The sequence below is a fragment of the Otolemur garnettii genome, unplaced genomic scaffold (genome assembly GCF_000181295.1).
Source record: "Otolemur garnettii isolate 467f Iridium unplaced genomic scaffold, OtoGar3 scaffold00059, whole genome shotgun sequence".
NCBI classification, from domain to species: Eukaryota; Metazoa; Chordata; class Mammalia; order Primates; family Galagidae; genus Otolemur; species Otolemur garnettii.
In genome coordinates this window covers 5351718-5370743 of record NW_003852454.1, presented here as the reverse complement: position 1 = coordinate 5370743, position 19026 = coordinate 5351718, and the positions used below count along the sequence as shown (strand labels likewise).

The 19026-nt window shown below is 39.1% G+C and overlaps 1 protein-coding gene across 4 annotated transcripts in view; it reads right to left on the bottom strand.

Moving 5' to 3' along the window:
- Positions 1 to 11458, bottom strand: part of PTPN4 (protein tyrosine phosphatase, non-receptor type 4) — a 251583-nt gene extending 240125 nt beyond the window's left edge. For 2 of the 4 annotated variants that reach the window (XM_023514800.1, XM_023514801.1), the window contains exon 1: positions 10686 to 11175. The gene's annotated coding sequence lies outside the window, so the exon portion shown is untranslated. Of the gene's footprint in view, positions 1 to 10685 lie in introns of all 4 variants that reach the window. The other 2 variants (XM_003792635.2, XM_023514802.1) reach the window with 2 other exon arrangements.
- Between the last annotated feature and the right edge of the window lie 7568 nt (positions 11459 to 19026).

Sequence of the window (19026 nt, the reverse complement as noted above, 5' to 3'; positions counted from 1 at the left end):
CTGGCTGTAGATTTCTATTTTCAGTAGAGATAGGCTGATCTGGAACTCCTGAGCTCAAGCAATCCACTCGACTCAGCATCCCAGAGTGCTAGAATTACAGGCGTGACCAACCACATCCAGCTCCTGTGGTCTTATTTTTTAATGCTATTTTTTTTTTCTTTAGTTTTTTTTTGGTTGTTGTTATTGCAGTTTGGCTGGGGCTGGGTTCAAACCTACCACCCTCAGGATATGGGGCCGGCGCCCTACTCACTGAGCCATTGGCATTGCCCGATCTGTTACTGATATTTTCTACTGCATCTTTAAGTTCCCTGATTGACTTCTTCTATTCCTCAAACTCTGCTATGTCCTTCCTATGTTCTTCAAATCTCTCATCCTTTATTTGGTTCTATTTTTGGATTTCCTTTAAGTTATTTCCCACTTTCTCAGTAATTTCCTTCATTGTTTTTACCCTCCATATTTTAAATTCCCTTGCTGTCATATCTATCATTTCTTTATAGGTAGAATCCTCTGTAGTAGCTACTGCATGATCTCTTGGCAGGGTTGCTCTGTTCTGGTTTTTCATGCTGTTGGTTCCTCCTCATGAGTGTTTCTTCTGTCTGCTTCCTCCCCCTACTTTTTCCTTTCACTTTCTCCTTCTATTTAAATTAACTTGTCTCTGTACTTAGGTGTTAAAGAATCCTTTTGGGGGCAGCACCTGTGGTTCAAAGGAATAGGGCACTGGCCCTATATACTGGAGGTGGTATGTTCAAACCTGGCCCCAGCCAAAAAAAAATGCCAAAAAGAATCCTTTTGGTACAGGGCCAAAAGGAAAAGAATGAGGAGCGAGAAGGGAGAAAAGAAAGAAAATGAGAAAAGGGGCAGAGGGGTTGGGGTTTTCCCACTTAATGGACAAAATGTAGGAGAATATGGCACACCTTTTTGGGTGCAGGACACAACTACAAGAAGGACTCTACCTAACAAATTCAAATATCATGACCTGGTTGTGTGTACCCTCACATTAACCTGAAATTTAAAAAAAAGAAATTAGATTTTAGAAAAAAAAAAAGAGAAAAAAAAGGGAAAAATTGACCAAAAGAACAGAAGAACAGAAAGAGACAGAAATAATAGTGGTGTTTAGCAGGGTGCTTTGACCCACATTCACAATTCCTGGCTCCTAGGGGCTGGGATGGGTGGGTCTCTCAAAGTTGGGAACTCCTGATCAGCCTGAGAAAAAAAAGACTCCACCTCCACCAAATAGAGGGGGAAAAACCGCAGGATGTCACAATAGGGTCATACCAATAGCATTCTTGCAAAGGCCAAAGCTAGAAGGATCCTCCAGACTAGAGGATCAAGGTCTCCTTGAGCCAGGCCAATTCTGTGGCACCTCTGCTCAGACCTCAGATTGAGGCTCTGTTCCATAAATAGAATATAGCCTGACAAAGAATAAAGCAGATCAGAAAAAAAGAAAATTAACTATAAAAGCATATAAAGAAAATTGAAAATAAAATTATATAAAATGTATAAAAAAGGGGTTATTTGAGATTTTATGTGGGAAAGATAAGGGAGAGAAATGAAAAGGAAATAAATAAAAGGGGTAGAAAAACCATGGCAAAAATGAAGCCCTTATTATTATAGTAAAAATAAATAAATACAACAAAACAAAGTAAAACAAGCAAAAACCTTAAGGGAAAACACTGGGGGAAAAAAGAATAAAAGGAGATGAAAAATTGTAGCAGTAATGGAGTCCTTACTAATGAAGACACAAACAATAAAAAATTACAAATATTAAAAAAACTAAGGGAAAATGTTTTTTAAAAGAGCAATATGTATATACACACACACACACAGAGCAATATATTGCCTGGAGAACAGGTGATGTTCTTGGATAGGAGATGCTAATCATGATGTTCATATGGTTGTATACTACAAGGGCTAGAAGCCACTATCTACTTGCCAAAGAGACCTGGTTCCATCTTCCTGATGTATTTGCCCTCAATCCCTACAGGGATGGGAGCCTGAATCTCTCATTAGCCTAATTAAGAGACACACCTTGAGCTTTCCAAACAGTGTCCCTTGTCCATGCAATGGCTTTCCCAGGAAAGCAGGTTTTGGTCAAGCATCCCCACTAGTGGCTGCCCACTTCAGCTAGCATGCTAGATGAGGCCTCACAGGAGGACCATGTAGGATGTTCCTCCCAGGGAGCTCTCCCATAATGGCAGTGTCCTACCAGACGCCAACCTCCGAGAGCTCCACTCTACCCAGTATCTCAATTCTGGTCCCCGGGAGTTCTTAAAGATCGCTCACTTGCCCAAACTCTCCCCAGAACTCCAGCAAGTACCCAGGTCCAAAAAACTAAACAAAACTGCTGAATAGGAATTCTCTATCTGAAATCTTCCTCTAAACCAGCTGGCCTCTGCCAGCATGCAATCACTCACCTTCTGCACCAGTTTTCCACTACTCTCGCCTGCTTCATTGGCTTGTAGAGTCTCATGCTACCTCCCTGTGTCCCCAAAGCTATGTTTCTGGGCAGGGCCCCCCACCCAGAGGTAGCTGGAGTCCTCCCTCCCTGATCTTACCACTCCAACTCAATTTTTAATTGTATTGCTGATACATGTCCATATCCAAGAAGATACTTAGAATTCACTATTTTACAAAACTGAGTGAGAGAAGCTCTTAACAAAAGGCAAGATACAAACTGAGTAATTAATATATATTAATAGTGTAAGGTGTGTAAGGTGGCTCATGCCTGTAATCTTAGCACTCTGCGAGGCTAGGGAAAAGGACTGCTTGAGCTCAGGAGTTTGAAACCAACCTGAGGAAGAATGAAACCCCATCTCTACAAAAAAAAAAAAAAAGAAAAGAAAAAAGAAAAAAGTAGCCTGGCTCGGCGCCTGTGGCTCAAGCGGCTAAGGCGCCAGCCACATACACCTAAGGTGGCGGGTTCGAATCCCCAGCGCGGGCTCACCAAACAACAATGATGGCTGCAACCAAAAAATGGCCGGGCGTTGTGGCGGGCGCCTGTAGTCCCAGCTACTTGGGAGGCTGAGGCAGTAGACTCGCTTGAGCCCGGGAGTTGGAGGTTGCTGTGAGCGTGATGCCATGGCACTCTACCCAGGGGGATAGCTTGAGACTCCGAAAAAAAAAAAAAAAAAGTAGCCAGACATGGCAGTGTACAACTGTAATACCAGTGACTCAGGAAGCTAAAGCAGGACAATCATGTAAGCCCAGGAGTTGGAAGTTGCAGTGAACTATGAGGACTCCACTGCACTCTAGCTGGGGCAACAGAGGAAGAGTATATCTCTAAATAAATAAATAAATAAATATTAAATTAAATTAACAATGACCTTTGTATTACTCCAAAGACCAACCAAAAGATGGCAATCATTTGAAATGGGGGCAAGTAGCTATATCAGATACTAACCAAAGTTCACACAGGGTATTTTTTTGATAGTAGGTGTTTTGCTATATATTTTCACTTACTCATCTTTCAAATAACCACTATAGTTTCTTTCTCTTCATCCCAACAAATGTTAAGGTGTATACAACCTTAAAAATATATATATTTTTTTTTTCCTTCATGCTGTCCCGTATTCCTCCATAAGCCAAGAGAACTTCCTTCTTCCAAACTTCCATAAGCCAAGAGACCTTCCTTTATGGCCAAATTTCTTGAACAGTTGTGTAATCTATATTCATTATATAGATGAACAGATGCCTAGCTTTCCCAATTTAGTCTATCATACCCTACTACTATAATTCTTCTGTTAAAGCAACAAACCTCAAACTAGTACTTTGGAAGAACCTCAGCAGCCTATCAGCAGATTTCCTATGCTACCACCTCTTCATTCTCCATTCATCCTTTTAAGAATTTGTAAAATCTGAAAAGAAATGTTGGAAATTTATATTTTTAATCACTCTCTCAACGACTCCAATACAGGTGGCATGCCTGAATACACTTGAAAACTAACTTGCTAAGGCCATCAATAACTTTCCAATAGTCAAATTCCAAGCATTTTTGGTCTTCTCTCTTTCTCTCGGTATCATTTAACATTTCCTACTTCACTGCCTTCTGCCACACAACCACGCTCTTCCTTTTCTTGCCACTATTCATTCTTCTTCATTGGCTTCTTCATTTCTGAGAGCCCTCTTTTCAATGATGGCAGTTAGGAGTTCTGTCAGTGCTCTTCTTTCCTAACTTTACAAACATTTAAGCACTGACAGTCACATCCATTGCTTCAACTACCACCTATATAAACCATAAATCCTGCCACTTTGGATTTCAAGCTACTTTTACACAGGTAGTTAAAGGCTATGCAGTATAGGAGATAGGTACATCTTCCAATGGTCTGAGGGACAGCGAACTGGCCCCCTGTTTAAAAAGTTTGAGGACCCCTGCTTTAGGATATGGTATTTATTTTATTTTTGATTACACAACAGGGATGCCAAGGTTGCGTGCATACCATAAACTTCCCAACATTTAGAACTTGTAAAACAGTGCTTTTTCTCAACTTGGCAACAAAGAAAATGATAATTTTTTAGCACTGAGGTAAGCCAAGAAAATTATCCAAAGCCAAAAGAAATCACGGGGGGCTCCAATATGCCCAGGTCCCATAAACTGAAGGTTATTGTCTCTCAGGCACACTGGTAATCTAATCATGGCACACCAGTTGGGAAGCTCTAAAGGTCTTAATATGACCCTACTCATTGCCCAAACACAAGAACCCTAACAAGGCTTCATTTCCTGCACAGTCACTATACTCACACAGACACAAAGATTGACACAGAAGAACAGACACCCACACCCACTTGCAGAAACAGACATATACAAGACAACTTTCATTTCTCCAAAAACACTCTGCACCCTTTCATACTTCATTCTGTACATGCTGTTCTCTCTACCCAGATCACTTCCAACTGATCCTTAAAGACCATGCTCAAATGCCACTACTCATTTCCCCCAGATCTTATTACACAGTTACTCCAAATTGTAATTGTTTGTTGACATGTATTACCAACCTGGAAACTGAGCTCAAGACAAGAACCATGTCTCATTTACCTTTACATAACACTACTGCTCCCCACTTTCATGGACATTCAAATGCTTGTTTAACATATAAAGGAATGTTCACATCATTCCTGAATAAACAAAAATTTTTTAAATAATTTAATTTTAAAATGAGGTATAATTATACAATTAGCATTTTTTTCCAAAACAAGAATACTCGCTATAGGTACTTTTATAAGGGAGAGATTTGGCATAGAAATGTTAACACTGGACCATACCCAGTCCTAGGTTTTAAACTGAAGAAATAAAAAAATGTTTAAAAGGTAAATGTCTAAATCAGTTACAGTAAATCATCTATTTAAACAATCATTTAAGTTATATTCATGACAATGGGAATGAGAAAATGGAAAAAAAAAAAATAACACCAGATACTACTTATTGATCATCTCTTTCACATAAAGCACAGTGCTAAATGCTTTACATATATTATCTTAATCCTCAAAACAATTCAAGTCTGAGTTTCCAAACCAGATCTGACTCCAAAGTGTGTGCTCTTTTCCCTACGTTGTAAGGCCTCAACTGTACAGTGTTCCCAATATATTAGACCCAAAATTGTTTTTTAAATACAATTTTATTTTTTAAATATGGACAACTGCTTGGAAGGAAACAAAAACCATCTATTACAGTGGTGATTAAGGGTAAATTGCTACATAAAGTGTTTATCTTTTTTAAAGTTAACAACCTTTTAAAGCACTACTGCTGAACAATGGTCTAACCTCATGAGGCAATACGAAACAAACGATCCTTGATTTCAGTTTTTTGGGGTTTTTTTTTTACATCTTCATTATGGAAACAGAGCAGGTAACATTAACAGCTTTAAAAAAAAATTAAGAAGGATGTACTAAACTTTATCTAAACAAACGTATGTTTAACCCCAGGATATTTATTGCCAGGATTCAAAGCCTGATCATTGTGACTGAATTAAACAGCATTCTCCCCAAAAAGGGTGAATTTTGAGGAAGGCTTAAAGAGAGATGTTTAAACTGAGGAAACAAAGGCAAAAGAAAAAAACAAGAATGTTTTCTTTTTAAGCAAGAGTGAGAAAACAGGGCTGGTGAGTTGAAGTTGGTGGAAAGTCTTCAAGGCCAATCAGATAAGTTTGGAACTAATTTGATAAGCACTAGGGAACTCCAATATATTCTTAATTGGTAAGGTGGCACATAGAAATACGGTCTTCAAAGATTCAAACTTCATTCCAACCTAAAATACTGCCTTGAGTTACACAATGATTTCCCTAAACAATGAGGAATGAAAAATAATCCATTATCCTTTATGTGTACTTTATGCATACTCTTCTCAAAAAGAGAAACTTACTGAACAAAATTCCTTATGTAAAGATTGAACATACTGGGGACGGGGTTGGGGGGCCCTTTCAAATATGTTTGTGAATATTAAATGCCACGTACATTTTAATAATAGAACTTTAGAGCAAGAAGGGACTTTAGAGATAATCTTTTAGTGGCAACCCCTTAGTTTTCACAACAGATTTGAGGCTCACAAACAAAATGATTTGCCTAATGTCATACATAAATTAGTGGAAGATGAAATACTAGAACTTAGACTTTCTAGGCAACAAAATCTAAAGCTATGCTGCCCAATACTAAAGCTACAAGCCACAGCTGGCTATAGATTTAAGTTGATTAAAATTAAATACAATTTTAAATTCAGTTTTTCAGACAGTCGTATTTTCAAGTATTCCATAGCTACATACAGTTAACAGCTATCATATCTAACAGTGCAAAAGAAGAATACTTCCATCATATTTGTCAATTATACCTCAATAAAGCTGGAGGAAAAAAAATATTTCCATCACTGCAGAAAGTTTAAGTAGATAGCACTCATCAGAATAAACTTTGAAGTCAGACCTAATTCAAATGCTACTAACTAGGACTATATGACCCTGGACATTCCCTTAGCTGCTTCTTTTCTAAAGGGGTGAGGAGATTAATAATACTTACTTCACAAAGTATACTTGAGGAGAGGGAAAACATGAAAAGCCCCTTGTATACCCTCTGGCTCTTAACAAATAATAAATATTAATAATATCCCTGGCTTGGCGCCTGTGGCTCAAGTGGCTAAGGCGCTAGCCACATACACCTAAGGTGGTGGGTTCGAATCCAGCCCGGCCCGCCAAACAACAATGATGGCTGCAACTGAAAAAAAATAGCCAGGTGTTGTGGCGGGCGCCTGTGGTCCCAGCAACTTGGGAGGCAGAGGCAGGAGACTCGCTTGAGCCCAGGAGTTGGAGGTTGCTGTGAGCTGTAATGCCATGGCACTCTACCCAGGGGGACAGCTTGAGGCTCTGTCTCAAAAAAAAAAAAAAAAAATCCCCTTGGGGATCCTTTTTTCCTTCTACTATTCCATATAATTTCCTTGTTAAAAGACAAAAAACAATAACCCATCCAAACGGATACCTTTTCCTCAAGAAAGTCTACAGTATGTAATGTTTATTCTGTTATAATTTCTTCAAATATCTGCACCTCAAGTTCCAGCGGTTTCTACTTAGAAATAATGAAATGAAGAATCTTTGTGAAGAGAAACACCTCTAATGAAACAAAGAGTATAATAAATTTCCCCTTGTCTTTTTCTCCATTCCATTTTATATTTGATTATACTAATGAATCATACAAAGGATATGCTGTTACTGGATAACTGTACTTTCATAATAATAAAGAACTACAGTACCTCTACATTATATATTCCTTCTCATCATCTGCATTATTAATTGAATATTAAATGAGGAAGTAACAATGCCTTTTTCCTACAGTACTTTCCTGAAAAACAGTAAAAAGGATTTCCAGAAAGCTTAATCTTTAAGGCTTCACAGCTTATTTTAGTTAACTGGCAAGTTTAACAAATCTGGACTATCACATATAAAAAACTCCGTTAACATACAATAATTCAGAAAAACAACAAAATCCAACTCAATTTGTAGTGAATTTTCACCAACAATTGAATTGTATTTAGGAGCAACAATTCATATTTAACCAAAATAAAGGACACAGACTCTGGCATTCTTAGTGATTTACCAATTCTGCAATCCCAATAACTAAAATAAAGAATTCAGGCAGAACTTGTCTTTAAACATGCACAAGTTTTCTACATATTTTTAAAAAGTTTTCTTGTTTAAAAGTGACCATATTAACTCTGGGGGCAGGGAGTGGAAGTATTCTTAAAAACAGTGCTTCCTTGAAATTATCTGGTAGTCTCTTACTTTGTTCCTTAAAGATAATTTACTCAAGTACAAGACCACTGACTCCCCTTTTAAGAGTTTATTATAAAAATGCACATTGTACCACTACTTTACAACGTGAATTAATTGTGTTGTTAAATAGACAAAACTGGGCCAAGCCCAGTGGCTCATGCCTATAATTCTAGTTCTTTGGGAGAGCAAGGCAAGAGGATTGCTTGAGGAGTTCTAGATCAGCCCCAGTAACATAGTGAGACCCCTGTCTCTACCAAAAAAATTTAAAAACTTAGCCAACATGGTAGTGCACAGCTGTAGTCCCCAGCTATTCAACAGGCTTAGGCAGGATAGCTTGAGCCCAGGGATTCCAGGCTGCAATGAACTATGAGCTCACCACTGTACTTTAGCCTTGGCAATAGGGGAAGACCCTGACTCAAAAAGAAAAAAAAGACAAAATTATACAAAGCTCACAGTTAATAGTCTATGGGTGTTGTGTATATTTTTTTTAAAAATTGAAGTTTTTTTATTACTATCCCACATAACTGTATTACCATCCCATCTTATACATAAAAAAAAAAAAAGTTAGGCACCTATGCCCAAATTGATGAAATCTAATTTTGATAGCCCACAATTTTTTAAGTCCTTCAGTAACAATGAAGTGTACACTGGTCATACTAGAATAGTTCAAATGAATTTTCCTGAGGCTGCATTCTAAGTACATCCGACCCAGAAAGTATTTTTAGCAAGTGTGTTCAATCAATGCTGGTTTTATGCCTAGCCTAAATTAGAAATTGGGTGTTATAAAGTAACAATGTTACTAGGGTCATTTTTAAAGATATTCAATTAGAATATATGGAAAAAAACAAAAGCTTGCCACAATTCAACACCCACACCACAGTTCAGAAGCTATCATGTTAGAAAACAGGCCAATAAGAAAATCACGTCCTCATCCGTAACTAGTTTTGTGGAACCTGTGATTTTCTAATTTAATAAATCTTAACTTACTCAATATTAAGAAAAACTACAAAACAGTGATTTTGCCTTGTGTTTTAAAAATCTCTTGTCAAACTTTTAAAAGATAGCTAAAACACAAAAATTCCCATGTACAAAAAAAGACCACATTCCTCTTATAAATTACTCAAGATTGTGATATTAAGGGACCATGCATATATAATGTAAAACGTAATAAAGATAATGTGTACCTAAAAAACGTGAAAGGACATAAAAATAGCTTTTGTGGTAACTGGAGCATAAATTTATTCTGACAAAAAATGGTGGTTTCCACAAAATGATCGCACTCTTTTTGAGTTAGTAAAGAGGTTCCATACAATCCCACAAACTTGCTTACAAAGAAAGTCTTCTTTTCCTTTAAAAGAAAGTTAAATTTCTATTTATCAAATTCAAGATTTAACTGATCTCTCCAGCTCTATTTCATTAAGCACACTTTGGACTCTGAAGAATTATTTTAAGGTCATTCCCTCCCTCCTTAAAAAAGAAAAGTAATTTTTTTCTCTGACACCTTACAGTTCGGAAAACCAAGATTTAAAAATGCCCTGGCTTTTACTGTTCCACAGTCTTCTTTCTACTCACAACATCTCTTACAAGTCAGACGCTTTGGCTTATGTTTTTATCTTTCTCCGTAAATATGTTTTATGGGTGGCCAATCAGCTGTGCTGTTTCAACTGGGCTCAAAATCTGGTCATATAAACTTAATATACTTAACTCTCTTATTCAAAAAGTAGCTGGTATACTACGGATATATGACAGACAGGTTCTCCTAGAACAGTCGCTCTGTAAACTCCACCAATCGTCCTTGTACATACTGATGTCACTACATGATGCAAGCCCAGACAAAATCTCCCATTCTAAGTTTTGCAGAAGCATCCATACTTAACCTATGCAACTGTAAGCTGTTCCGTTTTAAGGAAACCCTAGGGAATGCATAGATAAATCTATTTACCTACATCTCAACTTTTGAGGGGGAGATGGAGAGACCAACTACAGATGTCCAAATGCAGGTATATACTGGTAGAATCATATAAGAGGCTTAAACTTCCATGGTGGGAAGAGCCTGTGCAAGCAGCACACAAGAAGCATCGCTCATATGAGCCAATTAAAAAAAGAAAAAAGAAATTCTACCAGCAGTGCCAGCAATAAAAAACTCAGAGGATTCTAAAGCCTTACCTAGAGTTTAGGTACCATGGAACATTCCATCTCCGCATCTATTCCTTATTCCTTCGCTCAACCAACTACAGATTCCAACTATAACCCCAAGAGCTCCGAGATCAGAGGTCCAGGAAAACTGGGGGGAAAGGGCCTTTTTCTTTCCTTTTAAATCAACCTTGTACCTCCAGCTTGCCCTACCTGGCTCACCTCCCGCAAACCACACACACAGGTAACAGCCTCGCGTACAACATGCAGGGCCGAGAGGCCGGCGGGGACCCGAGAGCCTCTTACCTTCGTATCACAGCCGCGTCCTCTCGGCTGGAGAAAAAAAAGCCTCGAGGCCCGGGCGCGCCGGGGATAAGCGCGTCCGCCGCGTCGCTCCGGGGGGCTCCCTCAGCGCCCCCCGAGCAGCAGCCGCCACAGTGGCCGCGCCACAACCCTGAGCCGCCAGCACCACCTCATGCTGCGGGGCTGCCGCGGGCCGGCGCGGCCGGGGAGGTGGCAGGGAGGCGGGCAGCCCGCGCCCTCTCCCACCTCCCTGCGGAGATGAGATAATCCACAACCCCAAAAATGCCGTGGGGGAGGGGGCTAGGGACCGGGGCGCCTGGCCCCAAACCTCCCACCCTTCGATCAAAGCCAAGTCTCTTTCCCTCCCCGACTCAAGCCCAATTTCAGCCCCTGGGGACCCAGGAGTCCTGAGAGAACAATGTGGGGGGGCCACGAGGAGCGGAAAAGAGCGCAGCGCAGCCCGAGCGGGCGGGTAATCCTGGGCAGCGTTTGTGTGTGAGAGTGCAAGAGCAGCTCAACCACCCCCCTCCTTCTCCTCCTCCTTTTCCTCCTCCTCTTCCTCCTCCTCCTGCTCTGTCTCCTCCTCCTGCCTCAAGCCCACCCCGTATCCTAGGCCGCAGCATAGCAACCGAACATGGCGGCTGCGCAGGCGCTGCCAGTCAGGGGCCAGAAGCGGCCGCAGCAACAGGAGACAATCTCGCGAGAGGCGAATTCAACTCCCTTCCCACTAGCTCTGGGAGAAGTTACCCGAGCCGGAGTGCGGAGGGACACGCAGGTGCGAGAGAATAGGGCTCGGACCTTGGAAGAGCTGGCAGGGAGGAGGAGGTGGAACATGTGGCTCCGCCCCATAGCCGCTCCACGATTGGTCGCTTGGACTGCGACCCCCCAGGGTGCACCTACTGACTTGAGACACCCCAAGGAGAGTCCGGAAACTTGCAAACCAAGCCTCCTGGCACTGGGTCTTCCCAGTTTAAGTACTAATACAGAATATAAGTTTTGTGCTTTGAATCATTTCCTCTCCTAAATGTAGGAGCCAATACAAAGCCTAAGCAAACAACGTTTATTTATAAAACGTTTGGGTGCCTTCTATGTGCCTGGAACGACGATCTGTTTTTAAAATTGAATTAATTCATTCAAATAACAAATACGAATTTGGTGTTATTACTCCAGAGTTTTTGCCAGATACATTCTCTCACTGGCAACAAAACTAGTTGGTGATAGCACTGTTGCCTATGGGCTGGGTGATCTCAGTTGAAGTGAGAGAAGGAGGTATTTAGGGACTGTCACACTTCCTTTTTGCCTTATTTTTTTGTCTGTGTTCTTTTTGTTACCTGGCGCCTTCTTGCTTGGGTCTTAGCTTCTACACTCAAGCGGAGCTGGCCTTTATAAAAACTTCAAAAATCACTTTCCTTCCAAGCCTACAAAGTGACCATTTATCAATCAGGGAATTTTGTACAACTCTGTGAAAGATAGCAACTGCCATCGACTCTCTTCTCCCTCACACCCTCCCTAGTTTCTCCGTTTGAAAAAGACAACTTGTCAATCCATATACTTCCTGTTTCACCTTCTTCATTTACTTTTATTCCCAGATCTGTTGTAGCAGTGCTCATTCATCCTTCCCTAAATATGCCTTCCTGCCTCCAGCTCTCCATTTCTGTGCCTTTGTTCATCCTATTGCCTCTCCTAAAACATTCTTCCCTCAAACTGATGTTTCATCATCCAGTCATCCTTCTCTCAAAGACCAAATGGGACTTCCCCCATAAGTAACAGGTAATTTCTTCTCCCTTTGATGTGAAGAGCTCTAGATTCAACCTCCCTTGTGTTCTTATTACAGTGTCCATTCTGTTTTACAATACTTAGCCCTGTGTGGGTTTCAACTATTACATGGTTTTACCACCACTGCTGGAGGACAAAGACCTCATTTTAGTCATCTTTGAATTGCCTATAATGCCTGATGACACTGAGTGGTCAAAAAACTTTTGTTGAAAGAAAGAAATACTTAAATCCGTAATGGGTAGTATTTCATTAAAAAACGTAAAATAGTGTAGACTCTTCCTCAGCTTCCAAATCTGGTAATTAGCTGTGTCTCTGAGTGATACTACTAGTCTGGTCTAGATTGATCTAGTTGGTGCCCTGTAAAGCTTTGTAACTACCATGTTTTCCCGAAAATAAGACACTGTCTTATATTTATTTTTTCTCAAGAAGACACCCTAGGACTTATTTTCAGGGGATGTCTTATTTTCATTAAGTATAATACAACAATCTACATTTATTCAAATACAGTTAATCCGTCTTCTTCTGGAACCTGACAGGGGGACCCAACCTTGTTAGTGGGGCTTGTGCTAGTGATGCTGTGAACTCCTTTCCCCTAGCTATTAGCACATGCACAATAGGATGCCTGAGACTGCAGTCACCACACATGCCCCCCCACAAGTGCGAATGGCTCAGAGAAAGGAGCTGTGGCAGATAAAAGGTATTCCAGTCTTCCTTACTGCTCTGCGCCCATCACTAGGTCTTATTATCAGGGTAGGGCCTATATTTAACAAATGCGTAGAAATCCTCCTAGGGCTTATATTTTGGGTAGATCTTATTTTCAGGGAAACATGGTAGTCCCCAACTAATCTTCCTATCACCAGAACCTAGAACTCAATAAACCAGAACCTTCATCCATAAACCACAGTGACCTTCATAAATAAAAATCTGACTTGAAACATAAATATAACTAGGGTTTCAACATTTGTGAGGGCTGAAAGGGGACATCTTTTGCTTTGGGAAACTCTACAGGATGAGCCTTTTAGATAAACATATGTAACCTTCATATCCACCTATTGTTCTTTAGGAAAGCTGTAAAGGTACTTTTTAAAAAATTAAGATGTAATTCACATACCATAAAATTCTCCTTTGAATGTGTACATTTTCAGTGGTTTTTAGTATTTTCATAAAGTTGCATGACCATCTCCACTAATTCCACCTCAAAAAGTATCACAACTGGGCTGGGCACTGTGGCTCAAGCCTATAATCCTAGCACTTTGAAAGGCCTAGATAAGAGGATTGCTTGAAGCCAGGAGTTCCAGACCAGCCTGAGCAACATAGTGAGACCTCATTGCTACAAAAAATTAAAAAGCTTTTTAGTTTGATCAGATCTCAGTAATGTATTTTTAGTATTGCTTCAATTGCCCCGGGGGTCTTCCTCATAAACTTTTCTCCCAGGCCAATTTCTTCAAGTGTTTCCCCTGCACTCTCTCCAAGAATTTTTATAGTTTCATGTCTTAAGTCTTAAGTCTTTTATCTGGTGAGAGTCAGTTTTTGTTAGAGGTGATAGGTATGGGTCCAGTTTCAGTCTTCTACAATTCACCAACCAATTCACCTAGCACTGTTTGTCAAATAGGGAGTCTTTCCCCCAATTTATATTTTTGATAGGCTTCTTAAAGATCAAATGACGATAAGTGTCTGGATTCATCTCTTGGTTCTCAATTCTGTTCTATGCATCTACCTCTCTATTTTTGTGCCAGTACCAGGCTGTTTTGATCACTATAGATTTATAGTATAGTCTGAAGTCTGGTAGCGTGATTCCACCTGATTTGTTTTTAGACAACCCTCAGAATGGGAGAGGATATTTGCAGGTTATGTTTCTGACAAAGGTCTGATAACCAGAATCCACAGAGAACTCAAACTTTTTAATAAGAAAAGAACAAGTAATCCCATTTTGTTGTGGGCAAGAGACTTGAACAGAAGTTTCTCTAAAGAAGACAGGCACATGGTCTACAGGCACATGAAAAAATGCTCATCATCCTTAATCATCAGAGAAATGCAAATCAAAACCACTTTGAGATACCATCTAACTCCAGTAAGAGTAGCCCACATAACAAAATCCCAAAACTACAGATGTTGGCCTGGATGAGGAGAAAAGGGAACACTTCTGCACTGCTGGTAGGAATGCAAACTAATACATTCCTTTTGGAAAGAAATTTAGAGAACACTCAGGGATCTAAAATTAGACCTGCCATTTGATCCTGCAATTCCTCTACCTGGAGTATATTCAAAAGACCAAAAATCACTTTGCAACAAAGATATTTGTACCAGATTAGTCATTGCAGCTCAGTTCATAATTGCCAAGTCATGCAAGAAGTCCAAGTGCCCATCGACCCATGAATGGATTAATAAATTATGGTATATGTATACCATGGAATATAATATGCAGCCTTAAAAAACATGGAGACTTTACCTCTTTTATGTTTACATGGGTGGAGCTGGAACATATTCTTCGTAGCAACATATCTCAAGAATGGAAGAAAAAGTATCCAATATACTCAGTACTTTTATGAAACCAATTTATATTTATTCACACTTTCTTATGAAAGACAGATCACAGCTATAGCCCAGGATGAAGGAGAGAAATGGAGGGGAAAGGAAGGTGAGGAGGGAGATTTGATACAGGGAGGGTAAATGATGGGACCACACCTATGGAGCATATTGCAAAGGTATAAGTCAAATCTATCAAAGATAGAACATAAATGTCTTAACAGAATAATCAAGTAAATGAGGTGAAAGCTATATTAATTACTTTGATGTAAACACTCCAAATTGTTTAAAAAAATCAACACATTGTACCCCACATATGCATAAATGTATTCATGATCTATGTATATATGACTTAATAAAAGGAAAAAAATAAAAAATTAGGCGGGCATGGAGGAGCATGCCTATGGTCCCAGTTCAGCCCAAGGTTTCAAAGCTGCAGAGAGCTATCTCCTGCCACTGCACTCCAGCCTGGGTGACAGAGCAAGACCCTATCTCAGAAAAATAATAATAATAAAATTATCACCACTGTTTAATTTAACCCCGCAAAAGAAATCCCTTACCCATTAGTAGTGACCCTTCATTCCCTCCCCTTACCCTAGTTCTAACAACCACTGATCTACTTTTTGGCCCTATAGATTTGTCGACTCTGGACATTTCATATACATGGAATTATACATTATATAGTCTTTAGTGTCTGGTGTGAAGCAAGACACAAAAGTTCCTGAATAGAATTTCCTCATCATTTTCCATGATGGGCCCTTTGACATCACCAATACTTGCCATTATTCCTAGAAAAATCTGAGTTCACTTCAATCTACCTACCTGCAACCCTGGAAAGAGAAGAATAAATAATTGTCCTTAAGGGGGGGGTCACTTTAGACTGTGCCAGATTCCCATGTGGCCCTGTTGAAGATTAAATTGGGAAATAATAAATTAGTGCTTCTCAAACTTTAATGTGCATACACATTACCCGAGGATTTTGTTAAAATACATGTCTGATTCATTAAGTCTAGAGTAGGGCCAGAGATTCATCATTTCTAACAAGCTCTCTGGTTTCTGGACCACCTTTTTTAGTGAGGATGTAGACCACTTTTAAACTAGAGTTTAAGGAAATATGTTTGCAAATTCCTTATAAAAACATGTAAATTTTTTGCTCTTATTTAAATGATGTTTTTTAAAATATTATTATATTCCAATGACCATTCTGAATCATTTGCTGACCATCTTATAACTAAATACTACATTTGATTTTGTATTTGGCACCAACTACCACTTCAATTTTCTTGGGCTAATGGGAAAAGAATAGAAGACTTCTTATGAAAATGACAACATTCTGGCTAAGTGAAAGTCAAGGATCCTCACAGCACACTGCAAAAAAAGTTTAATAGAAGTTCAAATAGAGAAGAATGTTGAGATAAAGCCAGGTAGAAGCATACCAAAGAAAAGGTTCATACCACAGTAGTGAGTTCCAGATTCTCATCTCAAAATGTATTATAATTTCAGCAAAACCATAAACATCACTCACCATGTTGCATACATAGTATTAATTGGATTTTAAAATTTTGTGAATTTAATTTCTAAAATTGTTTCCATTTTATAGATGTAGAATGCTGTGATAATAAGGAATTCACATCTAATCTAAAGTTTACACATAATTAAGAAACATAATTAAAATAATTTAACAGTTGCGAGTTAGCAATTTTTTTTTTTTGCATTTCAAAGAGGCCTCAAACATTACTGGATATCGGAAGACGCTGCCATCTATTGTCTATGATTTTTTTCTTTGTCTACAGCCTGCCTTTGGCTGTGCTTTGAGAAAGTAGGAACAAGGGTTATATCCACACTTGCAGGGTGTTGGCAGGCAAGGAATGGCCCTTTTGCACTATGTAGCTCATGGCAGGACCGCTCCCAACCTTGGCTAGCTACAGCCAGGAGGGAATATGCATTTGGTCTAGCCTATGCAGCCAAGCCAGGCTGCCTTGACCTTGGAAATGACTCTAGGCAGCAGCGGGGAGAAAGCTTTGACTAGGGCCCTGTGGCTGACTCACCAGCCACTTATCATCTATAACTTGAGAGAATGCCTTTGGAAGAAATGAGTAACCCGGGGTCACTGGGGATATCTAGGGAGGAGAACCTTATGGGAAAGTTAGGCTTTCCAGGCTAGGTAGAGCTCAGTGTGATATGAATTTTAACTTTAAAAAACACGTGATTTAAAGTGACTTGATTTTTTGCTTAAGCTGGTGGTGGTGGGACATGCAAGGTACACAGGTACATATTCAAAGGTACGTATTATGAGTCCTAATGTGGTCTCTGACATGAGACCTTGGTTAGATTTGTCTGCCTTAGCTGCATAACTAAGGGGGAATTTCATCTTTTTACCTGTCTGGAATCTTCATGCATAACTTAAAGCCAAGCAAAACAAAACAAACAAATTTAAACATTTGAAGAAGTGTTGTACATTTTCCAATAAGTTCAAAATTCCATGGCTTGGGTTTCCTTTAATCAAGGGGCTGCTTTAAATATAGTTTATTTTATTTCATTTTGTTTTCTTCAAAAGAAGAACTTTTTAAAAAATCAGTTAGCATACACTTCTGAGGCATTTGGCCCAGATTTGTCACTCTGTCAGTATGGATCTCTCTCTCTTCATTTGCCAATTTTTGTTTTCCTCTTTAGCTGAATAGCAGCAGAAGACCCATTAGCAATCCGGAGATTAGGAACTATAGAGAAAATGGAAATTTTTAAAAATCTAAGTCTTCCTCCTACTCACAATCCCACTCTCCAAAGGTATGCACTACAATTCATGTGTAACTTCCAAAACTTTCTCTGAATATATAAACTAAGTATATCTCTTTTTTCTACACCAAGGGATCCTACTATATAAGATCCTACTATGTCACTTACAAATGTATATGGGAATCATTCCTTAAGAAAATATATAGATATGTATTATTCTAAGGGCTGTACCATAATGTACTTAACCTTCTCTATTTAATGGGCATTTAGGCTGTGTCTAGTTCTTTGCTGTTACAATGTGCTAAAGAACATTTTCATCATAAAGCTTTGTAGATATAAGAAAGTATTTCTTTAAGATAAATTCCAGGAAAAGCAGCTGTGGGTTGAAGTGTATGGCATGTTTAATTTTGATGAATGTTGCCAAATTGACTACCAATTACACCCACCAACTATGTATGACAGCTACTATTATCTACCTCTTCCTTATCATTCTGGGTTTTATATTTTCCTCAAACCAAAAATATCTCTGCCAAATCAAACAACACAAAAACCCACCACCATGACAACAAAACCCCATAAATCTTCTATATAATTTTTTTCTTCTAGTACATTCAGTTGTATTTTTTAAAATACTGAAATCTTTGATCCCTCTGGAAATAATTCTGATGGTTTAAGGGGTTAGGTAGGAATAAGCTTTACTTTTATTTTTTAAATAGCTAGTTGTCTTAATATCATCTTATTAAAGAAATGCACACATTTATTTGCTAAATTGTTTTTTTCAGATGCTGAATTCTCAGTTATTTTTTTAATTTGAGATTTTTTTTACTTTATTCCATCAAGCTAACTACTCCATCTCTGTATTTGTTTCCGAGTGCTACCATAACAAATTATCTCAACTTTCATGACTTAAAACAATACAAATATATTCTCTTACAGTCTGGACATCAGCCCCAAATGGGTTATGTTCTCTGGGGAGACTCTGGGGGAGATTCCATTTCCTTGCCTTTTCTAGCTTCTAGAGGCCACCTGCAGTCTCGAGCTTACTGCCCCTTCCTCCATCTTCAAATCTCTCATCACCTTCTCTGAAAAGACCCTTTCACTTCCCTTTTATGAGAATCCTAGTGATTGCATTAAGTTTACTCACATAATCCAAGAAAATATCCCCACCTCAAAATCTTTAACTTAATCACAACTGCAAAGTCCCTTTTGCCATGCAAGCTGACAGTCACAGTTTCTGTGGATTAGGGCTTCGTTGGAGGCAAATATTCTGTGTGCCACAGTGTCTAATACCAAGCTCTTTTAACTATTA